At 46.7% G+C, this 8,371-nt stretch overlaps 1 long non-coding RNA gene across 1 annotated transcript; it reads right to left on the bottom strand.

Annotated features, from left to right (window-relative positions):
• Positions 1-3,533: 3,533 nt before the first annotated feature.
• LOC139380965 (uncharacterized) lies at positions 3,534-4,708 on the bottom strand. Its single transcript, XR_011628489.1, has 3 exons — positions 4,513-4,708; positions 4,260-4,326; positions 3,534-4,028 (listed from the first exon to the last, which is right to left on the bottom strand). It is a non-coding gene; the product is annotated as an uncharacterized lncRNA (long non-coding RNA).
• Between the last annotated feature and the right edge of the window lie 3,663 nt (positions 4,709-8,371).

Raw genomic sequence — 8,371 nt, 5'->3', positions numbered from 1 at the left:
TTTATTTATCTGATCATATTGTAATATATTTGTTAGGTTTTCAGTAGGTTCAATTAGGTTCACTAGACTATATGCGTCATTTAAACATTTTTCAATGAACATTCGAACAGTCCGGCCCTCGTCTTGTAGCTGATTTTTTTATTTGGCCCTCCGTCCATTTGACTTTGACACCCCTGCTGTATACCATCTGAGTCTACCAGCTGTATCCTATTTCAAAGTTGGCAGGCATATATACCAACTTGGAATTGAAAGGCAAGCTAGGTCAATTAAGACATTATAAAATACAGTATTATGTAATAGGCTTGTTGTGTGTAGAATTAAAATGGTATGTGGTGAGTCACGATGACTATGGGGAGAAGTGGGATGACATGGCATTCTATCGCTTGTTCCACAATCTAACTTTTAAACAACATTCCACATAGCACTGTAGTAGCTGTTCTCTGTGGCTGAACTCTAGATGCTCCCTATACCACTGTGACACTGTGCGATAACAGGGCTTAAAACACTTCGCTTTAGAAAAGGCTTCAGGTCGTCTGGATGGTGGACAGGTATTTTGTTTTTTTGCTTTGTCGTCTCTCACTGTCTCTCTCTCTCTCTCTCTCTCTCTCTCTCTCTCTCTCTCTCTCCATCTATCTCTCTCTCTCTCTCTCTCTCTCTCTCCATCTATCTCTCTCTCTCTCTCTCTCTCTATCCCTCCATCCAGGTATTGTTCTTCCTGTGTGTCTGTTCTTTCTCAACAGAAGGATTTCTTCTGAACGGAATGTTCAGAGTTGGCCGTCTTCAAAGAAAAACTGCAACAACTGTATGATTGGCTAAGTCAGAGGAGAGGGGAAAGGTCAAGCCATCTAATGAATCACCTGGCTGTATGGTGTTTGTCTCCGGTGTCACGGCTGGCTGTGTGTATTAGATAGGAGATAACATTGGGCAAATAACAGCATGTTGACTTCTTAGGAGGATGTCCTATGGAGAAACGGATGTTCTGGGGAAATAGTGGTAACTGAGTCAATTTTCTTTTTACTTTTTTTCTTCCTCATTATTGTTTCTGTTTGTGTGTCTGTGTGTGTTCCTTTACTGCACCCTATTTTGAGTATGTCCTTAATGTGAAATCCACAACAGGAGTATCAGAGCAAAATAGCTTATTTTCCTGAACAGCTCCAGCTGTGTGAGAGGATGACATTTCCAATAGTAGGTCATCTCTGTCTCTTAGTATAGTAGAAGGTGTTGAGTTAAGCACAGGTTTATTTTTACCCTGCTCTACCCAGGCTCTGCCATGGGGCGCTGGCAGATGTGCGCATCAGTGGAGGATCCTCAGAAGAGGAAGGTGAGGACCATCCTCCTCAGTGAATTTCATTAAGAAAAACAGTGAAACATTGAAAAAGTCATCCTTTTCGATAAAATTATTCTAAATATATTCACGTCACCAAATAATTGATTAAAACACACTGTTTTGCAATGAAGGTCTACAGTAGCCTCAGCAGCGCTCTGTAGGGTAGCACCATGGTGTAGCCAGAGGACAGCTAGTTATTGTCCTCCTCTGGGTACATTGAACCTAGGAGGCTCATGGTTCTCACCCCCTTCTATAAAACTTCCCGAGGAAGTCCTCCAACCTATCAGAGCTCTTGCAGCAAGAACTGACATATTGTCCATCCAATCAAAGGATAAGAGAATGAATCTAGTACTGAAAGCATAAGCTATAGCTAGCTAGCTAGCACGGCAGTGCATAAAATGTAGTGAGAAGTTGACTCAAAGAGAGAGAAAGAAAATAGTTGAACAGTTTGAACAAATGAATTTCTTCCAAAATTAAGGAGAAGCAAGAGTGAGAGAAAGAGAGTGAGATATTTAATAGGATATCTTTTTTTCACTTTCACTTACTTAAATAGCATCAAATGCAGCTAGTTAGTTTAGCCTACTCAAACACCCCGCTCAAACAGAGAGGGATGCTATGTTTGTGTGTGATCAGGGGTGTATTCATTCTGCCGATACTGTTGAAAACGTTTCTTAAATGGAAACAAAGGTAATGAAGCGGGGATAAACATACTCTCATTTGCAACTATTGGACTAATGATTACCCCCTATATCAGCTAGTGTGCAACGCAGTATTGAATGTGTCAATGTTTGTCACCTTGATTACTGTAAATTCTCTCAACCTGTGCAGCTATGTTGTAAACTTTCATTCATAGGCTAGGTTGTGGTAACCTCAGGATGGGTACAAGGACAATTCAAGTATCATGTAGTAGCCTAAACCTATCGATGTTACATTGAGCTGGGTGAATGCAATATGAATGACAGTCATCCAAAATGCTGTAATAGAAATAAGCCCATGTTCATAAAATAATAATCCTCCCTCATCTTAAATGGAACAGACCGCCACTGGTGTGCATGTGTACATGTGTGCATGTGTGCGTGCACACGTGTGTGTTCCTGGGGTCGGGAACAGAACGTGATGCAGCTGAACTTGGGGCTAATTTGGAGTTCTGTTTCCATTCCCTCCTCTGGCACCCTGCGTTCTTCAGATCTGTCAACAGGGTACAAGAACACTACTCAGCCCCTCAGCTTCCAGGCTCAACCCACACACACATATGCAGACACACACAGCAAACAAACAAAGACAGAGTGTTCCTGTCTCAGAACACACCATTCTAGGAGAAGAAAGGGCAGGTTGTTACTGAAACCTCATTTAGTTATTAGGAGCGATGTATTGGTGCATCTAGCCTGAATGACAGCAATTTATATGTGTATGTTCTTGTTGATGTACGTGTTTGTGTCCTTGTGCATTTGTGTGTGTGTGTGTTCATGAGGGCATCCCTTTTACAATACTCTCCTCTCTATAATTAACACACACACGGTCAGTTGGCCGTGGCATATTATAGTAACTGGCAGTTTATTTTCTCTGCCATTCCAGAGAGAGATAGGAGAGGAGTGTGGCAGGGTGCCAGAACCACAACGCACCCAAACGATAACCCACTCTGTCAGTAACCATGATGACAAACACACAGCCTCGGAACAGCATGCCGGCCAGCTTCCACCTTATGCACTGTAACATTTGTTTTACACTTAGTTCAGCTGTTTTCATACCGAAGAAAGACTTAGGCAGTCAGCCATATAGGCTAGTAGCTCTCGTGGAAAACCTGCAGAGACTGTTGAGTGACTGATAACATGGAGATTACAGGTAGAAGATACAATATGAGCTATCGGGTAGACCTTGGGAAAAACACATACAGCTACTTCAACAAATATACTGTGTTTGAGTGGGAAATATCAATAAAAGCTTGTCAGGTTACCTTAAAAATGAAGTGTCACCCTGGTTTGAAACCGCAACACATAAATGATAGTGAGACGACGTTTGTCCACTTTTGCTCATACTGAGAAGAGGTACAGTACATATTATAGAAAGGACACATACACAGTAACCACCCTGACATTTTCTTCTAATCTGTCATCTAGACTGATATATCTGATGTGAGACACTGACTGATCTGAATCAATGGGAGTCTTTAATACAATCACAGTGTAAGGACCCAAAACAAATGTGCTCTTTATTCAAGCCAACACATAACAATAGGCCTGCCTTGTCCCAGACAGACTGGGAGGTCACAACAAGCCATTAAGACAGTGGAGTGGAGACCGGTAATCGAGTTCTCCTGCATTCAATTCAAATTCAATCACATTTAAATCCCGCTTGACACCGAGGGCAGGTTGACCTTGAGGTCACACGCACACACACACTGGAAGGAAGTCACATGCCTCATTCTAACCAGCCAATGCACACATACACACACACACACACACACACACATACCCACATATGCACACACATACGCACATACACAAACATGTACAAATACGTATATATGCACAAACATATCCAATCACAGTTAGAACAACTGACATACAAAGAGACTGAAGAGAGCAGGAGGAGAGAGGGGAGGAGGGAAAATCTGTTCTTTTTTTCCTTTTTTTCTGAGCAGGGCTGACGCAGGTGTCTGCAGACACATTTGGCGGCCGTCCAGGTATGGATTACACCAGCACTACCACCATGGGAAAACAAGAGACAGAGGGAGAGGAAGGGGGAACAGAGAGAGAGAGAGAGAGAGAGGAAAAACAAAGACAAGAGGGACCAATGGAAAGAAGATGGAAAGAGCAGACGGAAGGGTGTAGAGAAACAAAAAAAGGGTCAGAGAGAAAATAAATTAAAAGCAAGTGAGAGGCATGGAAAACATTATTGAATGTATTTCTGTCTGAATCTGGATCATATTTACCTGGTTTACCACAGAAAAGCAACTACAGTTGGCGTATCATCCATATCTATCCGTCACCATCATCCTCCTGCTCTTATAAACAAATACAATAAAATTGTATTGGTCATATGCACCGAATAGAACAGGTGTAGACTTTACCGAGAAATACTTACTTACTTACAAGCCCATTCCCAACAATGCAGAGTTGAAAAAATAAGAAAAAGAATAGCAAAATGAAATAACACATGTAGTAATGGAATCATGTAAGCATTACCTTCTGTAGCGACTTGTGGTCGGATACCAAGCAGTTGCCATACCAATTGGTGATGCAGCTAGTCAAGATGCTCTCAATGGTGTAGCTATAGAACAGATTGAGGATCTGAGGGCCCATACCAACTCTTTTCAGCCTCCTGAGGGGAAAAAGGCATTGTTGTGCCCTCTTCACGACTGTGTTGATATGTTTGGACCATGATAGTTCCTTACTGATGTGGACACCGAGGAACTTTAAGCTCTTGACCTGCTCCACTACAGGCTCCTCCTCCGTCTCCTCCCTCTCATCCTCATCATCATCATGAACATCATCATCAACACCCTTCCATGCTCATGTAATAATGCCATATTAAGTCAATTTGTCCTTAATGTCCTCTCCATATTTGTCTCCAGTGGGCTGGGTTAGTCTATCTCACCCACTTAGAGCTGCAGGCCCAGCAGCAAACACAGACAATCAATATCTAAGATGGAGCTAGCAGCATTTATCCTGTCCTGGGTGGGGGAGAAAGGGTGGACAGAGATACCAGAGGGGAGGAGCATGGAAAGAGAGGAGGGCTGGAGGAAACGGAATACAAGGTAAGACTGTAGAGATAGGAAGAAAGGGTTAGCAGGTGGTTTGTTTTAGGGGGAGGGTGTGTGCGGAGGGGGATTCATTCTAGTTTTCACGGGATATTAGAGGTCAAAGGAGTGCATTAGACAGGGTCGTTAGTGAGAGAAATTATTGGTACTTTTGGCTACAGCAGAGTTGTCATTTCATTGGGGAAGTATCAAACATACAGTTGAAGTCGAAAGTTTACATACACTTAGGTTGGAGTCATTAACTCGTTCTTCAACCACTCCACACATTTCTTGTCAACAAACTATAGTTTCGGCAAGTCTGTTAGGACATCTACTTTGTGCATGACACAAGTAATTTTTCCAACAATTGTTTACAGACAGATTATTTCACTGTATCAAAATTCCAGTTGGTCAGACGTTTACATACACTAAGTTGACTGTGCCTTTAAACAGCTTGGAAAATTCCAGAAAATGATGTCATGGCTTTAGAAGCTTCTGATAGGCTAATTGACATAATTTGAGTCAATTGGAGGTGTACCTGTGGATGTATTTCGAGGCCTTCCTTCAAACTCAGTGCCTCTTTGCTTGACATCATGGGAAAATCAAAATAAATCAGCCAAGACCTCAGAAAAAAATGTAGACCATCATGGGACCACGCAGCCGTCATACCGCTCAGGAAGGAGACGCGTTCTGACTCCTTGAGATGAACGTACTTTGGTGCGAAAAGTGCAAATAAATTCCAGAACATCATCAAAGGCCCTTATGAAGATGCTGGAGGAAACAGGTACAAAAGTATCTATAGCCACGGTAAAACGAGTCCTATATCAACATAACCTGAAAGTGTCACGTATAAGCAAGGTGGGTGGAATCAGGCGCAGAGAGCAGGTATAGTGAGTCGATAGTTTATTCTCCGAAAACCAAACACGGTCAACCCAAAAACACAGGGTGAAATAATCCAACACAGGATTAAAATATATTGGAGCAAAATAACACACCACGTACTAACGAAAATACATGAACCCAAAACAATCCCGCACAAAACAAGGGCGGGACAACCTACTACATATAGGGACGTCAATTAAACTAAAATACACACAGGTGAAACTAATAAGACAAAACCAACAGACAAACGAAAAAGGGATCGATGGTGGCTAGTAGGACGGTGACGACGACCGCCGAGCACCGCCCGAACAGGCAGGAGAGCCAACTTCGGCGGAAGTCGTGACAGTACCCCCCCCATGACGCGCGGCCCCCGCAGCGCGCCGCCACCGTCCTCGAGGACGACCCGGAGGACGAGGTGCTGGGCGATCCGGGTGGAGGCGGTGGAAATCTCTCAGGAGAGAAGGGTCCAAAATGTCCCTCACCGGAACCCAGCATCTCTCCTCCGGACCGTACCCCTCCCAGTCCACGAGGTACTGTAGGCCCCCCACCCGGCGTCTCGAATCCAGAATGCCCCGAACTGTGTACGCCGGGGACCCCTCGATGTCCAGGGGGGGCGGAGGGACCTCAGGCACCTCACCTTCTTGCAGGGGACCAGCCACCACCGGCCTGAGGAGAGACACATGAAACGAGGGGTTAATACGGTAATACCTTGGAAGTTGTAACCTGTAACACACCTCGTTTATTCTCCTCAGGACTTTGAACGGCCCCACACACTGCGGCCCCAGCTTCCGACAGGGCAGGCGGAGGGACAGGTTCCGGGTCGAGAGCCAGACCCTGTCCCCCGGTGCAAACACGGGGGCCTCACTGCGGTGCCGGTCAGCGCTCCTCTTCTGCCGTTCACCCGCTACCCGTAGTGAGTCCTGAACGGCTTTCCATGTGTCCTTGGAGCGCTGTACCCATTCCTCCACCGCAGGAGCCTCGGTCTGGCTCTGATGCCATGGGGCCAGGACCGGCTGGTAACCTAACACACACTCAAAAGGAGACAAGTTAGTTGAGGAGTGGCGTAGGGAGTTCTGAGCTAGTTCCGCCCAGGGAACATACCTTGCCCACTCACCAGGCCGGTCCCGGCAATAGGACCGCAGAAACCTGCCCACCTCTTGGTTTACGCGCTCCACCTGCCCATTACTCTCGGGGTGAAAACCTGAGGTTAAGCTGACCGAGACCCCCAGTCTCTCCATAAACGCCCTCCATACTCTGGACGTGAATTGGGGACCCCGATCAGAAACGATGTCCTCAGGCACCCCATAGTGCCGGAAGACATGGGTAAACAAGGCCTCAGCAGTCTGCAGGGCCGTAGGGAGACCGGGCAACGGGATGAGACGACAGGACTTAGAAAACCGATCCACAACGACCAGGATCGTAGTACTTCCCTGGGACGGGGGAAGGTCGGTAAGAAAGTCCACCGATAAGTGTGTCCACGGCCGTTGTGGAACGGGGAGGGGTTGTAATTTCCCTCTAGGTAGGTGCCGAGGAGCCTTGCTCTGAGCACACACTGAGCAGGAGGAGACATAAAATCTCACGTCTTTAGCTAGCGTGGGCCACCAGTATCTCACTCTCAAACTCCGCACTGTCCTCTCGATGCCAGGATGACCCGAGGAGGGGAGAGTATGAGCCCACCGAATCAGCTTGTCCCGGACCCCCCTCGGTACGTACTGAGTTCCCACTGGACAGTTGGGGGGGGCCGGCTCTGACCGTGAGGCCTCCTCTATCTCCGCGTCCACCTCCCATACCACCGGTGCCACGAGACATGACGGTGAAATGATGGGAGTTGGCTCAACGGGCCGCTCCTCGGTATCATAGAGGCGGGACAGCGCGTCGGCCTTGGTGTTTTGGGAGCCTGGCCGGTATGAGAGGGTAAACCGGAACCTGGTAAAAAACATGGCCCATCTAGCCTGACGTGGATTTAGTCTCTTCGCTGCCCGGATATACTCGAGATTACGATGGTCAGTCCAGATGAGAAAGGGGTGTTTAGCCCCCTCAAGCCAATGTCTCCACACCTTCAGAGCCTTGACTACAGCTAACAACTCCCGGTCCCCCACATCATAGTTTTGCTCCGCTGAGCTGAGCTTGCTCGAAAAGAAAGCACAAGGGCGAAGCTTGGGTGGCACGCCCGAGCGTTGGGACAGCACGGCTCCGACCCCAGCCTCGGACGCATCCACCTCCACTATGAACGCTAAAGAGGGGTCCGGATGCGCCAACACGGGCGCATTGGTGAACAGCTCCTTCAAACGAGTGAATGCTCTGCCCGCCTCTGCTGACCAGCGCAAGCGCACCGGTCCTCCCTTCAGCAGCGAGGTGATGGGAGCAGCCACCTGACCAAAACCCCGGATAAACCTCCGGTAGTAATTGGCAAACCCTAAAAA

This window comes from Oncorhynchus clarkii, chromosome 22, assembly GCF_045791955.1.
Source record: "Oncorhynchus clarkii lewisi isolate Uvic-CL-2024 chromosome 22, UVic_Ocla_1.0, whole genome shotgun sequence".
Taxonomy (NCBI): Eukaryota; Metazoa; Chordata; class Actinopteri; order Salmoniformes; family Salmonidae; genus Oncorhynchus; species Oncorhynchus clarkii.
Note: the sequence above shows the minus strand (reverse complement) of the source record. Positions and strands in the feature narration are given on the sequence as shown.